General features: G+C 40.5%; 1 protein-coding gene and 1 pseudogene across 9 annotated transcripts in view; one reads left to right on the top strand and one right to left on the bottom strand.

Annotated features, from left to right (window-relative positions):
- MAGI1 (membrane associated guanylate kinase, WW and PDZ domain containing 1) overlaps positions 1–21,220 on the bottom strand; it is a 685,858-nt gene that overhangs the window by 335,831 nt on the left and 328,807 nt on the right. The window lies entirely within an intron of this gene.
- On the top strand, positions 129–1,270 carry LOC111533654 (annotated as a pseudogene).

Here is a 21,220-nt window from a genome sequence, read left to right as displayed (position 1 = left end):
TTAAGACCAGCCCGAATAACATAGCAAGACCCTGTCTCAAGATTTTAAAAGAGAGGGGGGCAGGGGAGGAAGGGGCAATTGGTGTAGCTTCCATTTGGAATTTAAGGCACCATGAGGAGTGACAAGGTCATGGTTGTGGTGGACACTTTGGCTTCAGAAGAGGCTCAGGAGGAGAGTTCAGGCCCTTTGTACCACATATCCCGTTTGATTTCTATTTGTGTGAAATGGCCTTTCCCTGGGTCAAGCCAACACCTGACACAGCTTCCTTCAATGAGGCCTCCCTGAAGAGCAATCAGGACCCCAGCTCCTGATTCTGCTGAGCAGGCCTCTTACCTTTCCCTGGTGACAAAAATCAACAATGTGATTGACAGTCTGATTGTGGCTCCAGGGACGTCTGAAGTGCAAACTGAAGAAGCTGGATAGGTGGGATCCTATAAAAAGAGAACGATCACTACAGGCCACAATGCAGTTGCCCCACTGGTAATACGCAAGATTGTGCCAACATTGGAAGCTGTTGCTCCTCTGGGAAACAAAGTCATGGGAAGCCTGAGAGCACAGGATCCTTCTGAAGTTTTGACCATGCCAACCAACGAAACTGGCTTTGAAATCAGTTCTTCTGATGCTACGGTGAAGACTGTCGTTACAACAGTGCCACCCAATCCTCCAAAACAGGACCCAGAACTCCGCTGGATATCAAAGTATTGCAGAGTGCCTTAGCAGCCATCCAGCACGCCCGCTGGTTCAAGGAAAATGGTTCTCAGTCCACAGTTAAAGTTCTCATCAGACTACTGAAGGACTTAAGGTTCGTTTTCCTGGCTTTGAGCCCTTCACACCCTGGATCCTAGGCTTACTAGGTCATTATGCTGTGATAACACCAACAGACAGCCTTTGGCCTAAACATTGCACACAGATGTTGCTTGAAGATTTTGGGTGCAGGACTGTTCCTGCCAGGGTCCATGGGTATCACTGAGCCCTGTGAGAGTGGCAACTTCAGAGTACATAGTCATGACCCTAGAACAGCAGGACACAGTCTGCTACACAGCTCAGACTCGGTCCGAATCCTCTCACACGGTGGCTTTAGGAAGATCCTTGGCCAGGAGGGTGATGCCAGCCATCTTACTTCTGAAATATCTACCTGGGATGGAGTGATAGTAACACCTTCAGAAAAGGCTTAGAGGAGCCATTAGAGAAAAAGGAAAGAGAGGAAGAAGAAAAGACAGAAGAACCACCTCAAGGAGACGAAGAAGAGAGCATGGAAACTCAAGAGTGACCTTCCCTTTACTCTCTTTCCTACCCAAGGGGGAAGACTGAAGCTTAAGCTAGGTGCTACTGTGCTTTATATGGTGGCAGACATTTCCGTGGGGTAGGGAAGATAGCAGAAAGGGAAATAAACTCTATAAAAGTGTCATTCCACTGGATCTTGACATTGGCTTAGTAGCCAATATCAAATGTTGGTACCCTTCTTCATTATAGATGAATGGCATTATGACCTATGCCATCCATCTATAATGAAGGAGGATACCAACATATTTTCCTAATATTCTAGAATCCCCACCTCCTGAAAACCCCTCTCTTAACTAATACTTCACTGTTGAAATGTTATGAACTGTTAAGTGTCTAGAATTTTTTTCTAAAAAAGTACTTCCAGTAGGAAAAAAGAAAAAAAGAGAGAAACAAAGAAAGAGAGAAAGAAAAGAAAGAGAAAGAAAGAAAGAAAGAAAGAAAGAAAGAAAGAAAGAAAGAAAGAAAGAAAGAAAGAAAGAAAGAAAGAAAGGAAGAAGGAAAGGAGGGAGAGAAGGAAGGAAGGAAGGAAGGAAGGAAGGAAGGAAGGAAGGAAGGAAGGAAGGAAGGAAGGAAGGAAGGAAGGAAGGAAGGAAGGAAGGAAGGAAGGAAGGAAGGAAAGAAGGAAGAAAGGCAGAATCTCAGGCCCCCCACACTGGAGCTGCTGAATCAGAATCTGCATTTTAACAAGATCCCCAGGAGAAGCTTGGCTCTAGTAAACTTGTACCTGAGAATGTATTACACATACTGCAATATGCATCATTTATTGTAAGTTACTTACTTTTATTTTTATTTTCTATAGATACTAGTTGAGTCACTACATAATTTTTAAAATTAGGTATACTAACAGGATGAATTATCTATTTATCTCATATTAGGATAATAAAGGGAACACATTAAAAATATTTATTACAAATCAGAGAGGCACCGACTTGAGAACTACTGAGTAAGAAACTATGTGGATGCTGCCAGCTCTGTTTGTACCTTTATTTTTCTACACTATTCCTACTCTGAAAAAACAGACTGCAAGAGAAGCAAATGTAAATTTTCCTCAACTATGATTTTTGTGCCCCAAATTGTCCTCAATGAGGCAACGTGATGTTATGTCACTAAAATGTGGCATCTAATGCAACTTGACACTCACAAATGGAAACATCTGGAAATATATAATCCCTCTGAGACCCAAATATCAGTGTCTTTAAGGGAAAACAAATGCTCTAGGAGCACTTCCCTTGAACCATCTTTTTACTTGATAAAGCATTCCATCTTACTGCCTCTCACAAGGAAATACGCCTTTGCTTTGATCAAAGAAAGTTTTATTTTGAACCAAAATAAAGACAAGATTGGATTTTCCCAGGATACAATAAAACAGACCTGGGTTCCACGTTCCTAACCACCCAATTCACCCAAACTGTCCCACCAGCAGCTCAAATGCATTTCACCTTCAAATTCGCACTCAGCATCTTCTTTCCTAAATCCACATTTTGTCCTTTGTTCCCTATTTTAGTTAACGATCCAAAGTAAGTAAAAATAAAAAACCATCCCAATCTCCTAGTTCTGCAATAATGAAATATCCTTCAGAATTAACTACGTGCCAGGCAAGACACATCGTCCCCCTGGTGGAGAAGCCCACAGACAAGGAAAACTCCTGGTCTGGTTACAGTTACATCGTCTGGAATATTTAAAGTCCTCTTGGAATCCTCCCTCTCAATTGCTTCCCGTAGTGAAATGTCAGGACCTGTTAACTTTATTTTTGTGCCAAGTGTCCATTAATTTACTCCATCAGCACCTAGTCATCTAACTAACCTAATTAGCTGCAGCTTAACTAACTAGAAGGTCAATTAACTGAAATCTTTTTTAATTCAATTCACAAGAAAAGAAGTTTTTCACAAGTCAGCAAGCTAAGGGCAAGTATATGGGATACCTGTCATTTTTACCTGCCAGGCATACATTGCTGCTGCTTCTGGCTACAGCACCTCTATTTTCTTCTGGGGATCTGTATCCCGTGCCCCTTCCCCGGCTCAGCACATGTTGTTTCACTGAGGTTGACCCTACTCCTTGGCACAAGAGCTGCACACAATCCAGCTTTGCCTACCACAGCAATAGGAGGGGCAGGAAGGAAAGGACTCACTGGGCCCAAACCAGCCAATGAGATTTAAATCAGGGACTATGTTGGAAGGATAGGAAATAAAGGTTTAATTTCCACTGCAAATGTAGAGTAGACTACGTGGAGTCTATCTGCTTAAACAGGCAAATATCTTCCTTGAGAATCAAATGAATTTAGAGGAAGAGAAAAACCAAGGGATAGAGAAGGGCTGAGTCCCGGTGACACACTCTTAAGTTTAAAAACCCCTCTCCTGATACACTGTCACACTGTTATTGCTGTAGCCAGTTGGAGTTGGCTTTCTGACACTTTCAAAGAAAGTCTTAACAGAAATGTTTTTAAATGTTTTTTTTAAAAAATGCTGAAGTTTGAAAAACAGCACTAGATACACAACTTTTTTTTTTTTTTTTGAGACAGAGTCTTGCTCTGTCACTCAGGCTGGAATGCAGTGTCACAATCTTGATTCACTACAACCTCTACCTCCTGCGTTCAAGTGATTCTCGTGCCTCAGCCTCCCAAGTAGTTGCCACCACGCCCGGCTCATTTTGGTATTTTTATTTTATTTTATTTTATTTTTTTAGTAGAGACAGGGTTTCACCCTCTTGGCCAGGCTGGTCATGAACTCCTGACCCTAAGTGATCCACCTGCCTCAGCCTCCCAAAGTGCTGGGATTACAGGCGTTAGCCACCACACCCAGCCTAGATCTACAACATTTTAACCACTATAATAGTCTAAGTTAAAAATTGATATTTTGAATGATGCCTATGAAATACCATGATATAATACTATGATATTCTGAGCAGTAAGAGAAATTCTGACCAATATGCCCCACTTACCAAACTAGAAAAATGTGCACCTAATTTTAGACTGTCCAGAGTGACCATCCTGAGAGTATTTCTTAGGACACTGGTGCCTTAAGAAAAAAGGGGTTTCAGAGCAAATACATGTGGCAAAGTCTGCGTAATACAGCCCCCTCTTGGAAAGTCAAAAATGTATGAAATAGCAAAAACCGCAATGACTTTTGCACCAACCTAAATACATTAACACATTAAGGGCTCTGTAATGGTCTGCACTGAGAACCTGTTTTCCTTCTCTGACCACTTCACTTCCTTTTATAATTATTATTTTTATTTATTTTTAGCACGAGTAAACTTTTAGCAGAACATTATGTTCAGGAAAACACTGAACTCAAAGGCCCACCAGCTCCATCTTAAACAAATTCCTGTTATTGTTCTCTCTAGTCTACTGCTGTATTGAGAAAACTGTAAAAACCTTGAATTTCCAAATCTAACAGAATTTAAATCTCATTACCTCAGCATATCCCAAAATAATATAGTTCCAGAAGTTATACTGTCAGCAGCATAGTACATTTATCAATTTTGTATTTGAGACTGCTGTGGGTATTTGTGTTTACATCTGAGCAAGAAGAAAAAGGTATGGCTAACTGGACTGAAATCATTCCAGGAAAGTAAGTGCTTAAACCAGTTCCAACCTAATTAGCTTCTCATAAAAGCTAAAATCCTGCTTTATGCAACCAAATAGCCGTTATTAAATCGAAATCCAAAGTGCTACGTTTCAGAACAGAATAAAATTCAAGTTGTAGCTAATTACTCCAAAGTCAAAATTTAAATATTCTGTATTTGTGATTGACTCTAACGCTACTTGAGCTAAATCCAGTAGACAAGTATAGGTATATGAGACCCTTTTTTTAAAAAAAAAAAAGTGATCTGGACATTCCTAGATCAGATGTTCTAACTTAGCACAGTGAGACACAGAACTGAAGGAATAAGCATCATTGAGAACTCTCAATGTTAGAACATGCGATACAAATCCATGTTTTAAATGTTTCGATGGTCAACAAAGACAGATATTGTCTATCATTTGTTCATTCTTGCTCGTTAGCACATATGAATTCATTTAGCAGAGAGGTGCTGATGGCATACTCTGGGTTAAGAACTATACTGGGTGATGAGGACAGAGCCTCCCGTCATATTATGGGTGGAACTGTGCCTCACCACCAACCAAACTCATATATTGAAGTCCTAACCCTGAGTCCCTCACAAAAAGCCTACAGTGACCTTGACTTACCCCACATAGTCTTATACAATTCATGTATCCCTGTGAGATAGCTAGTGCCATCATCAACATCATCATCATCACCATCCCCATTTTGTAGATAAGGAGGCTGCTACGGTTTGAATGTATCCCAAAAGTTCACGTATTGGAATCTTGTCCCACAGTGCAGCTGTGGTGAAAGGTAGGACCTTTGGCAAGTGACTGGGTCATGAAGACTCTGTCCGAATGAATGAATCAATGAATGGATGGATGGGTTATCAAGGGGGTGTGTGAGTTGTCAGGAGACTGAGACTGTTGCAAAAGCCAGTTTGGCTGCTTCTTGTGAGCCCCCTTGCCATGTTATGTCCTGTGCCACCTTGGGACTGCAGAGAGTCCTCACAAACAAGAAGGTATTCATCAAATGTGGTCCTAGACTTTGGCCTTCCCAACCTCCAGAATTGTAAGAAATACTGTTTTTTGAGGCAGGGTATCACTCTATTGCCCAGACTGGATTACAGTGGCACAATCATGGCTCACTGCAGCCTTGACCTCCTGGGCTCAAGTGATCCTCCCACCTCAGCCTCTTGAGTAGCTGGGACCTATCATAGGCATGAGATACCATGCCTGACAATTTTTTATTTTTAAAAAATTTTTTATACAGAGGGGGTCTCCCTATGTTGTCCAGGCTTGTCTGGAACAACCATGTTCAAGCAATCCTCCTGCCTCAGCCTCCCAAAGTTCTGGGATTACAGGTGTGAATCACTGCGCCTGGCCACATAATACATTTCTTTCTTTATAAATTACCCAGTCTCAGGGATTCAGTTATAGCGACGGAAAACAGACTAAGTCAAAAAGGTTGAAAAACTTTCCTAAGATCATGTAACCTTTAAATGCAGAGCTAGGACTTGCACCCTTGTCCACAGTGCCCCCATACAACTGGGTTCCAAGGCACCTGGAGCATAAAATATAGCACAAGAATTGGCCATGTTTCTAAGAAGGCAAAGTGAGATTCTAAAGACACTGGAAACTTGAAAAAGTGAGGGAAATGCCCACAATCATAATTTCCTGGAGGACCTTCAATGCCTTATTTGAAATGTGTACTGTCCTCTCACCAAAGAGGAATCCAGGTTAGCCTCTTTAGAGAGACCAAAGGCAGCCTGATCCAAGAAGACCAGCAGATGTTGAATTTTGACAGAGTATCCATATTCAGAACTTTTTTTTTTTTTTTGGTGGAGATGGAGTCTTAGTCTGTCACCCAGGCTGGAGTGCAGTGGTGCAATCTTGGCTCACTGCAACCTCTGCCTCCCAGATTCAAATGATTCTCCTGCCTCAGCCCCCAAGCAGCTGGGATTACAGGTGTGGACCATCACGCCTGGCTAATTTTTGTATTGTTGTAGAGATGGGGGTTTCACCATGTTGGCCAAGCTGGTCTCAAATTTCTGACCTCAGATGATCCGCCCACCTCGACCTCCCGAAGTGCTGGGATTACAGGCGTGAGCCATCGTGCCCGGCCCAGAACACTTTCTTAAAGGCAGACCAAAAAAATGAGTAAAAGATACAGACCGTTTTTTTTTTTAATCTGCAGAAAATCAATAAAGATGAAAATTGGTGCTGTAAAATGGAGCCAGATAACTAACTGAACAAACAGAAAACAAGAGGCATTGAGAATCAGACTTCCTACATTCTGTAATATACTCAAACTCCTTTAAAAAAAAAAAAGTTATATCTAAGCCATAGCAGCTGGGGTTATTACTTTTATATAAACACTTAATAAGTGTCACACATTGCACTCAGCAGTGTGCCTTGAGCAAATTACTTAATGTTTCCATGCCATGGTTTAATCTATAGGACCAGCATCTACCCCAACTGTCAGTTGTGGGGATTAACTGAAATGGTGTACATAATGTGCTTTGGAATATGCCTGGCAGGTAGTAAGTGCTAAAAAAAATAGGAACTGTTCTCATCACCACCACCCGGGGTTCAACATTCTAAGGAGGATTTCATCAGCTCCATTTTTCAGATGAGCAAACTGAACCTTAATAAGCCATCCTCAGGGGTCAGAGAACAAAAAAGACTTAATCACAACAGTTCTGGCAACACCAAGAGTTGATTCTGGCTAAGCCTTCAGCTCATCCCCAGTCATACGTGGAAACAGCGACAGTGTGCTACAAATAGCAGGTGCCCAGATATTTCCTCCTAACTTATACTCCTGTGACTAACCCCTGAGCTGCGCTACTCAAAGCAAGGTCCTCTAATGCATAATAAAACAAATGTACTAAAAGGCAGAAATCTATTAATTACAACCAAAGACTTCCATAACAAAATACTGCAATTACTACTTACTACCTGGCTGGCTGCCTCTTTGAACAGGCTGAGATAATTGGTTTTCTTTGTATTTTATTTTTCCTACTGAATTACTTTTTTTGTGTATATGTATTAGCCACTACTACATTCAGGTACAAAATGTGAAATTTCTTTTGTATATAAGGCTGCTCATGCTGAAGGGAATATTTAGTAAATTAGATGGACATTTATTACCAAAAACTATGCAGGAAGGAAAGGGAAGAAGGTCCCCAAATTAATAATCATATTAATATACAAATGCCATGTGAAATCCACTCTCTTCTATTCCCCTGAGCAATTCTCTTCAACAGAGATAACTGATGAAGTGAAAAAAGGAGAGTCAGAGAGAACTGAATTCAAGGAAGAAAGACAAAAATGGGAAAATGAGTACAGGAGAAAGATGTATTTTAGGTGGGAGATTGTTGGAAGAAAGTTCAGGACTGATTCAGACATCATCCTCATTAAATAATATAGATCCAGTCTTGTCCCAGGGAGATAAGACTTGCAGAGTTCACCTTATGGAAGCATATCATAAGGATATGCTTATGCTTGGAACCTGCACTTGCTCCCTCTTCTTAGACTGCCTGTTCCCTGTTCTTGAAAGAGTCAATTACTTATTTTCCAGGTCTCATTCACATCCTTTTACTTCCCAGGACATATGATTTGAAATTATCAAGTTCATTCATCTATAGACTTTCTTTTTTTATTCTCAATAGGTATTGCTGGGGGATGAATGAATCTTCAGTAGATGCCTAGACCTCTTTTAAGGAGAGATAAGGCACTGGAAAGCCATTTGATACTTGAATTGTTGGAAAAGAAATAAAAAGACTTCATTTGCTGTGTAGATTCCAAGGGCTCTCAGTTCCAGCTGCAGGCCATGTTGGGAAGTCATCCCACTCAACATCCAGGACACTGGGAAAGGCCTCTGTGGTTGATTTGTGATGTCTGCCATGAGTGTAGCCACCAGTATAGTGCTTTACTCACTCTTTACTCATCCTGCATCACCTAGGATAGTTTCCTTGTTGCTACCCTCCACAAGCAGCCAGAATGATCCTCCCAAAGGTAAGGCAGACACTATCACAGCACTTCTCAAAACCCTCCAACAGCTCCTCTTCTTACTCAAGATAAAATCTAGTGTCCAGTCACCATCCATCTCCCTCCCCACCAAATGGGTTCCAGCTTCACTGGTGTCTTTGCTATTCTACAAATACAGTGAGCTCACTCCTGCCTCCCTATCTTAGATGCATTTTCCTCCATCAGAAACATCCCCCTCCCGTAACTTTCTGCAGGTACCTATTAAACTCACCTTATCAAGGAGGCCTTCCCTGCTCACCCTATGTGAAGAAACCCTCTGTCTCCATCACTTTCTGCCATTTCATTCAGCTTTAGTCTTCTTTATAACAACTTCCACTTGAGACACAGTTTTTAAATTATCTGTTTTCTTCGTTCACCCTTTGTAGCCCCCATCCAATACCTAAACCCCATTAGGAGAAGAATTTTACCCTTTATATTCATGGGGCATCTCTGACACTTAAAACAGTAATTGATACATAAGGAGTCCCCATTAAATATTTGTTGAATGAATAAATAAATGTATTCCCCACTTAAAATGATTAAGGCCATTTTCATCTAAAGAATAGCTTGCTTAACTGCCCATGAAAATACATATCCATGAGCTTCATGTTCTGTTTCCCTCCTGCCAGATACCAAAAACAGAATTTCCTAACATTTGTGGCAAAAATAAAAAAATAAAAATAAAAACACACATTTGGATTCTCAACAAAAATCAATGTATCTCACCATAACATACATAAAATAGAGAAACAAGAATAGGGGAAAAGCCAAACCCTTATAAATTTTCCCTAAAGCAGTGGTTCTCATAATGTGATCCCTGGACTCAGCATCCGAAGTCCCAAGCACGTGCTAGAAATGCAAAGTCTTAGGCCTAGACCCAGACCTACTGAATCAAAAACTCTGAAGGTAGGGCCCCAGAAATCTGTGTTTTAACAAACCCTCAAAAACACGCTCAAGTTTGAAAACTACTCCCCTAAAGAAAAACGTGAGATTTTAGAAACTGATTTTTAGCTATGTACAATTTTGATATTTTGGTTTGTACATTAAAAATATGACATTCCTTATAAGATGGTTGAGATAGCCTCTGAATAATCAATAGCAGCCCGGGGGCGGTGGCTCACGTCTATAATCCCAGTATTTTGGAAGGCCAAGGTGGGCGGATCATGAGGTCAGGAGTTCAAGACCAGCCTGGCCGACATAGTGAAATCCGGCCTCCACTAAAAATACAAAAATTAGCTGGGCATGGTGGTGTATTCCTGGAATCCCAGCTACTCAGGAGGCTGAGGCAGGAGAATTGTTTGAACCGGGATCCAGGAGGTGGAGGTCACAGTGAGTGGAGATCACGCCACTGGGCACTCCAGCCTAGGCTACAGAGCAGACTCCATTTCAAAAAAATAAAAAAATAAATAATAATAAATAGCAAATGTCATTCTATCATTTGACCAAATTATAATTTTTAATAGTAACCATACATGAATTGATCTAATGTTTTAAATATTTTCGTAAAATCAAGCTTCGTATTCCATGGCTGCCCTGGATCTACTCACAAATGACACTGAACAACCACATCTGATTTCATCCTAATGTTGTGATTTTTTTCAGGTAGCAGTTCTGATAATTAGTAGGAATCAACAAATTAAAAAATGACTGTAACATGTCTTATAAGCAACCCTCGAAGGATAGAGAACGTGAATCTCTAACAGCCTCACATCCAAAAATTTCACCAAACGTCTTTACCTGAGGCTGTTTAATTGCTTCTAACGAAATCAATGCATGTGTTAATCAAATATTAAGTGCAAATGTGAGTACTTCTAAGAGGAAGTACAGCTCTTCAGGTCACCAATATACTCCTTACACCCAATTCTTTAGAACATGAGGGCTGGGACCCCCAAATCACTTATTCAACCACCCCTTTTTAACACACTGGGGCCACCATCAGGGGGCTCATTACCTACTTGAAGACACAAAGATTACATCCACAATATGGCTTAAGGGCAGTTTCTAAAAACAGGATTACCAATATTAATTGCTGGCCTTGCACTGTTATTCACATATTATTTAATTTTCACAATAGCTTTGTAAGGTTTTCATGTATCCCCAGTTTACAAATGAAAAAACTGATGCATCAATATATTATCTAAAATTCTCATAAGAGAAAAGCTCAAACTTGATTCCAAGTAGCGTTTTTCTTGAGACATAGTCTCGCTCTTGTCGTCCAGGCTGGAGTGCAATGGCACGATCTTGGCTCACTGCAACCTCCACCTCCCGGGGTCAAGCGATTCTCCTGGTTCAGTCTCCCAAGTAGCTAGGATTACGAGCAAGCACCACCACACCCAGCTAATTTTTGTATTTTTAGTAGAGATGGGGTTTCACCATGTTGGCCAGGCTGGTCTCGAACTCCTGACCTCAAGTGATCCGCCTGCCTCAACCTCCCAAATGCTGACAGCCGTGAGTCACTGCCCAGTCCCAAGTAGCTTTTAATGCAAGGTTCACTTTTCTTTTCTTTTTTTTTTCTTTTTTCCTGTCACACATATGGCTCCCTTGTGCTTCCAAGACAGATCCCAAATAAAGGCACTTTTACTACAGGACTGAGAAAGATGTGACTAGGAAGGGCTTGAATAAGAACTTCATTTGCCAAGAAATGGTCTCTGGTGGACTCAGATTTTTCCCTTTTTTCTTCCTTGATGCTCAGAATCACAGCTGTACATTTCTAACAAAAAGATATATGAATCAGAGACAGCCAATATGAGCAAAAGAATAAAATAGAGGAGAAAATAGTAAGAAATGGCTGCACTGGTAGCCGTGATAAAATTTTAATTTGAACATTTTCTGAGAACAGATTTTAGCTTATCAAGCACTATGCAAATTATATGCAAATCCCACACAATGCCTGCATATATTCCCCAATGCTTGTTTTTTTTCTCTCCCTAGGATGTGGCCCTTAGGAAATCTACCCCCTTGGCTCAGCACTCTGTTTGGAACATTTGCTATACTGAAGATGACAAATCTGAAGAAGGTTTCTGATCAGTATTCGGTACCTATGTTTACAAGCGAGCCCACTGCTCCCCTATAATAGTGGCATTAAATCCAAATGTCAAGAGGAATTTATATACATATATTTTTTAAGTGTCAACGTATAAGGCGTCACCCTAGTCACAGGCAATCTTTAGCCACCCTGCTTCTTTAAAAATCAATGCACAAACACAACAAACCACCTCTTGGATGTAGTCATTAGGCAGAAAGAGTTTCCACGGTGGAACGCAATACTGCCATAACCTTTAGGGACAACGTTGTAATTTATCATGGGACCGTGTGCAGGCTACCCCAGAGACATCTCTCACATGGCAGAGGTGACACACACGGCAGTAAGGTGTCAATTTTATAATATATATGTAGAATCCGGGCCAGAAGCTATTAACTAGCCTTGCTAGCCTCCTCTCACTTCTTAGAATTAATTACCAAGCCCTCTCCTACCTTGGCCTTTTTGCTTGTTCTTTAAATGCTCTTGACTCTTCTACACGCCTTTGCATCCTTCAGGGCACAGCCTCAAAGTCCCCTTCTCTGAGAGGCCTTCCTTAGCTAAAGAAGATAACCCGATTATTTTCTGTCAGGCCACCTGTATATGTACTACAACCACTGGTACTTATTTTATTTGTTTTACTTACTTATCTCCTTCAGGATGTGAACTCCTTGAAAGCAGGGACCCTGTCCCTCTTGGCAACCGGGATATTCCTAAACCTTAATGCACACTTATCAAATAAATAAATAAATAAGCAGCTCCTGCTTTTTATTTCCACTCCCAAAAGCTTGGGCTCAGCATATGGTGGTGAGAAATCGTCTTCCTTAGATCTTTGAGATGCAGGAATACCCTCTGCTGAGAATGATGGAAGGTACCCGCCTTTATAGAATACTTGCAAGCAGAATCTGGAGCAGAGACACTGAGAGGATGGGCTGGGAAAGGCAGCCCACCCTCCACGTTCAGGAGCACCATGCTGCACTTGACAATCTGCCTCATTTGGCCTTCAAGGCATGATGCGCATCTCCCTACTGTTTTGGCAGGGGGTGGCTGGCTTTTGGTCTTCGCTGCTATACGTGCTTCCTGACTACTGAACCAGAAGATGAGCAAACCTGACAACTGCTCCAATGCCGAATAAGTTTAACTATAGTAATGAACACCACGAGGGCATCTGCTGGACGCAGGAGTAGGGTGTAAGTGAGGACCCATGACTGGCCAGTCAATTATCTATTCAAATGCTAGCAAGATTGCCCTGAACAACTTTTCTCCCTGATTAGAATAAAGACCCAATAAAAAACTTTTCTAAAAATATTTAAATATACTCCAGGTGCCCTTTCTCATTACATTAGATGCACTACCCTTAGGCAATTCTACACAAGCCCAAGGCTTCAATTGCTCTTTCTCTGCTGATGCATCTTCCAGCCAGGACCTTTCTTCCTGAGCTCCTCCCAGAAATCCAATTGCCTCTTAGACACTGCTACTTGGGTATCTTGCAGTCATCGCAGACTCAAAATGTACAAAACTTGCCTAAGTTCACACTGATAGAAAGTGGCGGGCTAATTTATAGTTTAGATGACACCAAAGAATATACACAGGCTTCCCAGTGTGCCCAGATGCCTCCACCTCATTGACGGGGATGCCTGTGGGACAGTAGGAGGGAGGGTGCCATTTTACCATCCTGCTTGGGTAAATGAACCTCAGGAAAATGAGTTCTAGATTAGTAATAGCAATGAGGATGTCAATAAAATGCTACCTAATCTCCCATTAACTCTGAGAACTGTTAACTTCAGTGTTAGCTAGGGATTTCTTAGACATGGATGGGCTTAAAGTTATTTCAAGAAATTCACTTGCTTGGAATTCAGTGAGTTTTTTGGGAAGCTGGTACAATCTGAACCACCTTTTTATTGCTTACTTTGCATTTTAAGGGTCTCAGGTAATGAAGTATCTCCTACTTCATTAGCGGGTGAGAAGACGAGAAAGATGACGGGGCATCACCAATCCTCTATTCCCTTTTACTAATCCTCATAGGAAAAGACCATCCTACAACATACTCCAAGTCCAGCTGGCTATCTGTTCTGCCTCATTTCTTCTATGTTTTAGTTCACCAACATGAACAGGCTTAGTTTTCCCCAGCCCTGAACAGAGCTCTGTCCTCCTTAGGAGATACCTCATTTGCAGTTCGTTTCCAAGCTTCAACTCATTCCAATATTCTTAGACACAGTTGCTACCAAATGAGCACCAGCCCCAGGTGTCAACTCAACTGCCATGCCAGGAAGGAGCATCTACCCTTTCCAGTGGGAAGCTCAAATCGGGCTGGCTGTCCTAGATTGCCTCCTTTCCCATGCTTCCTAGGGGGTTTCTAGACATTACCACTTGCCAGGTTTCCCCTGCCCTCGATCTTCTCTATTCCTTATTATGTCTGTCCAGGGAGATTATTTTGAATTGAAAGTTTTCTTCCTCATCTGACTTGGCACCAAGAACTTGCACATTTTTCAAAAGTCAATGGGGCTTATGTGGTTTTTTAAATTTAGGATTGCTATGGTAGTCACTTCGATTTTCTTTTTCAACAATCATTTTAATCAGTTCCTGAAAATTTCCGTGCATTCAAGTGCATGACGACATAAAAATGCATTTAAAAAAAAAAAAAAAAAAAGGCACAAGTAGCTAACACTTTGTAGAAATGTGCCTCTATGGCGAGCTAAAACTCTCTCCTCCTTGTCAGTCATCCTCTAGACCCCATCTCATCCCATTCTGCAGTAGATGTGCACTTCTCATATTTACCTACCCTTCCCAATAATCCCTACTTTCCTTCTAGACTCAAGACACAGCTTTCTACTACTGCACAGAATCCTCCGTGGTTTCCCCAAATCCCCAATCAATTAAAAATGGCTCTGCCTGGCTGAATTTCTAGAGACCTTTGCTGAGGTTAAGGATCAGTCACAATTCATCTTATATTACTTTCACACAAATACAAGATAGGACAGAGATGCAGAGAATTTCAGGAGATTTTGCAAAAACTCTCATTGTCATGGTTTTAAGTCAAGCTATATTCTTATCAAGGTCTATTTGAAGAAAAATACAATTTCTAATCTTATATTTGGGTAATAAAGGCTATTTTAAGTACTTTAATGTTTTTAGAGTATGTTAGCTTAACTGAGTATTTTCTCTGCCCTAGAAAATTTCACAAAGCGGTTAGCATTCAGTGGCATGCGAAGGCCCGCTATGATGTGCTTTTTGAATTCAATGAAATTCTAATTAACTACAGAGTATCTTAGTAAGCCCTCAAGAGGAGCAATACCAACAATACATTATCCCTTAAAAAGCAACTGTGAGCATTCACTGAATTGTATACTTTAAAATGGTTAAGTTTGTGTTATGTGAATTTTACCTTGATTTGTACAAAAAGAAATTGTACAAGGTGCAAGTCAGTCTAAACAACCTCTGATGGTAATGCTTCTTTATTCACATGGGGAGCAGCCATGACTATCACATTCAATTGCAGAATCCCTAATTTATGGCTTTGAATAATTCTCAAAAGCTAAGTCATAATAGATCTTGGACATCTTCACATACCCCTAGATAATCAGACATTAATGTGTCCCATTCCAAAGATTACTTGAGTTGGGAAAAGGAATTTCAAAATCAAATGACTACAAAAGTTTGAGCTCACTAATATGAAACGAACTTCTAAGTCTCTTGTTCAGACAGGGTTAATGTATAGGTTTGGGGCTAATCCTTCCTCTCAACAGAGAATCTGATGGAGCGTTAGCATTAATGTTCTTATTGATTGGCAAAAGAAATTCTTATGGTGAAGATATATTTCCTTATCTGCAGTATATTTCTGTAGATGAAATGTGGTATCAAATAAACCCAGTTCTCAGTCCATGAGTAACAAACAAATCCTTCTGTAAAGTACAAACTGACTGTATTTGTGAGAATATGCCTTTCAGCACTTTCTATTCAACAGCTCAGCAAACTAAGTTCTCCAATTAATTTTTTTTCTAATCAATGTAATGAAAACATCAGCACGTTTGCTACATTTTGTCAGGAAAACCACTAGTAGATGGTACACAGGCTAGTTTAAATTTCACTTTGCTTTGCAAATGGAATTTAAAACAAAATAATATTTATCAAATTGATGCTTCTGTCTGAAAGGACCAAAATTTATGTTTTAAAAAATGCTCTGAAATAGCAAACCATGGCAACTGTTAACATGAATGAGCTAAATCTGAGCAGAACTCTTAAAAGCCTCACTGGAATATTTAGCAACTATTCCAGAAAGACTAAGGCACCATACCATAGCCTCTGCCTTCCCTGAAATTACTCAGGCTCCATTCACTGACTTAACAAATGTGCGTCGAGCACCTCCTGGGTGCCAAGCACAGTGCTCTGAATCTGAAACTGTCGAAAATCAGCCAAAGTCCTCTCTCTCAATGAGCTGGCAAACAGCATCACAATAGACTGTGCCAAATAAGGACAGAGGAAGGTTTGAGGTGTTAGGAGTCCAGAATATCCTGGAGAGGAGTGAAAGATGAGGAGGATCCGGACAGGGGAGGGGAAGGGAAAGAGATGTGAAGGGAAAATGGAAATGCAAAGGTCCTGAGACAAAGCAAGTCTGACAGCATCACTGCCTTCCTGTTGACTACAGTGTAATGGATGGGTGGGTGGGGGAAACAGTATGGGATGGAAGTGAAAAGGCAAGCAGGAGCCAGAGACCACAGGACTCTCTCAGTCATGGTAGTAAGTTTCTGCATGTTATTTTAATTGCAATAGGAAGACACTGAAACCCTTTATTCAGGATGCTCAATTTGCTTTAAATCCTAGTCCTATAATTCCATCTTGCAGGACATAAACAAAAAATGTCCATACCAAAACCACCTGTGGGTTTCATTTATCATTTCAAGTGAACCACCGTCTTGGCATGGCAGTCGGATAAACTAAAGTCTTGGCAAAAGATTTCGGGGAATGACAGCTCATTGATCAAACACAAATGTGTTTGCTGTAGTTACTATAGATGTTGTATAAACTTCTATTCCCAAAGTCTGACCAAACCTTAGATGTAGGCAACTTTTCTTCACTGCTGATTGGCAGGGCTTTAACGTGTAATCTAAAAAGTGAACCTGCCATTGCACACTTCCAAATTAAACATTTAATGACTCATATGTTTCAAGGTTGATGCTATGCCACACAGAAGCACTTCATCAAGAATCATACTATGTAATCGAGATGGCAGAAGAGCACAGTGGCTCACATCTGTAATCCCAGCACTTTGGGAGGCCAAGTCAGGTGACCGTTTGAGCCCAGGAGTTTGACACCATCCTGGACAACACAGTGAGACACTGTCTCTATAAAAAAAAAAAAAAAAAAAAAAAAAATTAAAAATAGTCAGGCACAGTTGTGCATGCCTGTAGGCCCAGCTACTTGGGAGGCTGAGGTGGAAGGATAGTCTAAGCCAGAGAGGTTGAGGCTACAGTGAACCATGATGAGGTCACTGCATGCCAAACTGGGTGACAGAGTGACGCCTATCTCAAAAAAAAAAAAAAAGTTGGCAAAAGAATCCCCGGAAAAAAGATAATTATTAAGCCACAAAGATAAAAAGATATTTTTATCTTTGGTGAAAAAGATATTTCACCAACCATGGATTTCACACACCCTCTCAAGATTCTTTCTCAGTAAAACCTTTAAACTATATTCATAGCTGAACCAGAGGAAAGCAAGCCAATAAAATTAGGAGGTCACTAAAAATCCAAAGTCATGGCCATGTCAGTCCAACCTGCAGCTATAACTATGTGAAGAATATAAAACTGGCAGATAGAAAGAATGAGGCAATATTGGATAAAGTATCAATGTCTACACATTTTAAAGGCATCTCATCATCAAAGAGTATGGAATTGTACGTAGTTCTACATATGTCCTATTTACCAAAATAATCACCCCTATAAATGTAACCCACCTCCTGGAGTTGAAAAATAATCTTTAGAATCAACCTGACAAAGCCAGCGCCTCTCCTACCTGAGGTTCAAGACAGCACAATGATTTACAGACAGCACCCAACCTGGCTTTTCCCCCCTTTAAAAGAAATCGATGGCATTTAAATATGGAAATGAATTGTTAATAGAATAAAGAGATGGTGTAAAGGCCAAGCGAAGAGGAAGGTCAGCTTTCATTGGGATAAGTATCCTCTGTCCTCTTGTAATTACCAGTGAGAAGCTCTTCTCTGCCTGAGAAAAAGAGATAGAACAGGCTCAGAGGAGCAGCCAGGTGCTTGCTTCACTGATAGAGGTGAGAGACCCCTCAGAGATGAAGAAGCAGAGATGGGCTGAGAGATGCCACTGCCTCACTTAACTCAGAACATCTTTTTCTTTTGAAACTTGAATTTGGGGAGAAAGTGCCCAATTATTTCTTCTAGTTAAGGCTTGTGGGCAGTCCGGTGAGCAAGTGGGCCATTGGTGGTGGGGAGGAAAGAAAAAAGGAACGATGAAAAAGTGAGAAAAGAGGAAGGGAGGGAAGAAGAGGAGAATGATGGGAAGAGAGTAAAAAGCAAAAGAAGAAAGAAGAGAGAAAGAAAACAGGGGGAAGGACAGAGAAAGAACAGACAAGAGCTAGCATTATATTTCTTCTGGTGGCTCCCAGATAGACCTTGCCATTCTTCTCAATCAACCCTTCCCTTCTTTCTTCTTTTTCTTCTTCACCGAATTCCAGGATATCTGGGTAGGTGATGGGCATGAAGAGAAAGGAGAAATGGTAAATCCACCCAAGCAGGAAGGAGTAATTTCCAACTCTATCACCTATCTCCCAATGCCCGACAAACTCTGTGACCTCAGAGGGGCAAACCTGAGGTTTCATAAAGGTTAACAGAGGTTTTATAAGGGTTCTAATTTACCTGGACCTCAGAAGAGGGACAAGCCTGCACACCTGGGCTTTGGCATAACAGAAATTATGCTTAAAGCTAGCCAGTGATTTTCAAGTAAACATGAATATGTATATACACTACATCACCGTTCTCTTTTGGTGACAGAAATGTGCTCAGCATTCACATCACTCTCTCCGTTTTTTCCAAGTAATGAAAAGGGGCAACGAGAAAATGTGCAGCTCAACACATTTCTTATACCAATCTCCAAAGCAAGGGCAGTCAGTGGCATGCCAGAAATGAAAACCTGCTATCTCTTTTTTTTCCAGTCCAATGCTTAGCACACTGGATTACAGAGCCTTCAAAAGTTTTAAGAAAACGTATCTTTGAAGCTGTCTTTTGTCAAGTCTCTGTCATTAAAAGTGAGTTGACTCACCCACCTCTATTAATACATCTGAGGTCTCTCTTCATCTTTAAGAGCCACTGAAAGAGCAAGATTGGAGGATAAAATATTTAAACCTCTTTTAGGAACATCATGGGTGAGTTTTGGGAAAGCAAAGATACCAAATTAGAGACTACAGGAAATGTCAGTAGTCTTATGGCATTTCTTTGCCAACATGAGCTTCTAGCAATACCAGATGCAATTCAGATCAGCCTTTCCATACCTTATCCATTAGAGATGTCTTTAAGCACATTGACACCCAATTTTGTCACCTTCATCAGAATATGAGAAGAGTGCTCATTTCACATTTTCATGTTGCATTTGACAAATTAAAACCTGAAGGTATACTTTTGTCAAGCAATTTGAAAAGAATTTTAGTAGCTCTAATTGATGTACAGAACTAGCCTCTACATTAATTGAAACATAAACTATAACTTGTGTAAATCAAATCATGATTGATACTTTCTTGCCTTGAAATGTCTGGTATGAATTAAGCTATGAGAAACACTGCATCCCAAACCAGTAACCTTACAATCAAAGCTCCTCCAAAAAGCTGACTTGGTGAGCAAATAGTGAAATGTGGCACATAAAGTCCAAGCTTTTGACTTCTGAAAGTTGTCTTTTGTAGACTACCTTGTTGTTAAAGAAAATATATTAAGAGGTTACTCCCCAAGATTTCACAAGCCTTTTTGTAAAGGAATGGTTTTAAAAAGCAAAATACTATAATAAGGCAAAATAGAAGGGAGACAAGCTATCAGTGAAAAGGCAAGCTTAAACTAGGTAAGTTTAGAAGATTTTTTTATTTGGTGAATCACTTATTAACCTTACATTTATAAAGCACTAAGAAGTTTCTAGATTTGAGTTAACACTATTCTCTCTTTTGAAACTCATATACCCTATGAGGTAGACAATGCAGATACAGTGATTCTCATTTCACACATGAAGAAACTGATTTTCAGAAACTAATTTGCCTAAGGTCACACAACAAATCAAGGTAGAAGCAAAACTTGAACCAACGTCTTCCAGTGTCCAGTTCAGCACTTTTCAACCCCTTCTTGACTAAGGGGTCTGTCTTGAATATACGCTTTCCCAATGCCCATTGATACAGACTTTATCCCACTTTCCCACCATTTCTCCAACTGTTCCTTTTTTCTCTCTGCTTACTCTCCTTGTTCTGTCCTCTAAATATAGACCTTCAACTGTTTGCCTTTTCTTTTATACTCATCCCACTAGATGGGTTCTCACTCATCTATTTTCATAGCCTCCATGAAGACAATTCACAAATCTACTGGTTCCAGTCTACACCTTAAACTCCAGTGCCACATATCCATTCAACAACTGGTCACCAAACACTAAGTGTGTCCTAGGTACAGTGTTAGGTTTTTGCAGATGATGCTATGAACAGGAGAATAAGTTTCTGCCTTCATGAAGCTTGCAGTCTAGAAGGGTTGAAATAATTACTAGTAAGAAACAATTACTATAAACTCTATTATGCCAAGGTCAAATAGAGAAGGACATCCAGAGGAAATGAGGTTGAAATTTGGAAACTAGATTTCTTTGAATAGACTTCAGATTTTAGTTTGGAACCACATAAACGTTTTATTCAAATGTAAAAAGGTTTTAGATAAATAAACAATCCTTAAAAACAGATAATTCTAAACTCCAAAATTTGAGTTTATATCCATAACAAGATATATCTACAGACAAAAAAAAAAACTATAGGCAATTCCCTGCTATGAGCTTAGTTTTGTCCCCCCAAAATTCATACACTGAAATCCTAACCCGCAGTACCTCAGAATGTGAATGTATTTACATAGGGTCTTTAAAGAGGTTATTTAGGCAAATGAGGTCATACGGGTGTGCCTAATCCAATACGATTGGTGTCCTGAGAAAAAGAGGAGGTTAGGGCAAGAATGAGCATGTGTCCAGCAGAAAGACCACATGAGGACACACAGGGATGACGGCAGGAGTCTGGCAGACAAGGAGGAGGTCTCAGAAGAAACCAAACCTACTAACACCTTGATCTGGGACTCCCAGCCTCCAGAACTGAGAGAA

Source organism: Piliocolobus tephrosceles, chromosome 2 (assembly GCF_002776525.5).
Source record: "Piliocolobus tephrosceles isolate RC106 chromosome 2, ASM277652v3, whole genome shotgun sequence".
NCBI lineage: Eukaryota > Metazoa > Chordata > Mammalia > Primates > Cercopithecidae > Piliocolobus > Piliocolobus tephrosceles.
The sequence above is the reverse complement of the archived record's forward strand: the minus strand, read 5'-3'. Positions and strand labels throughout refer to the sequence as shown.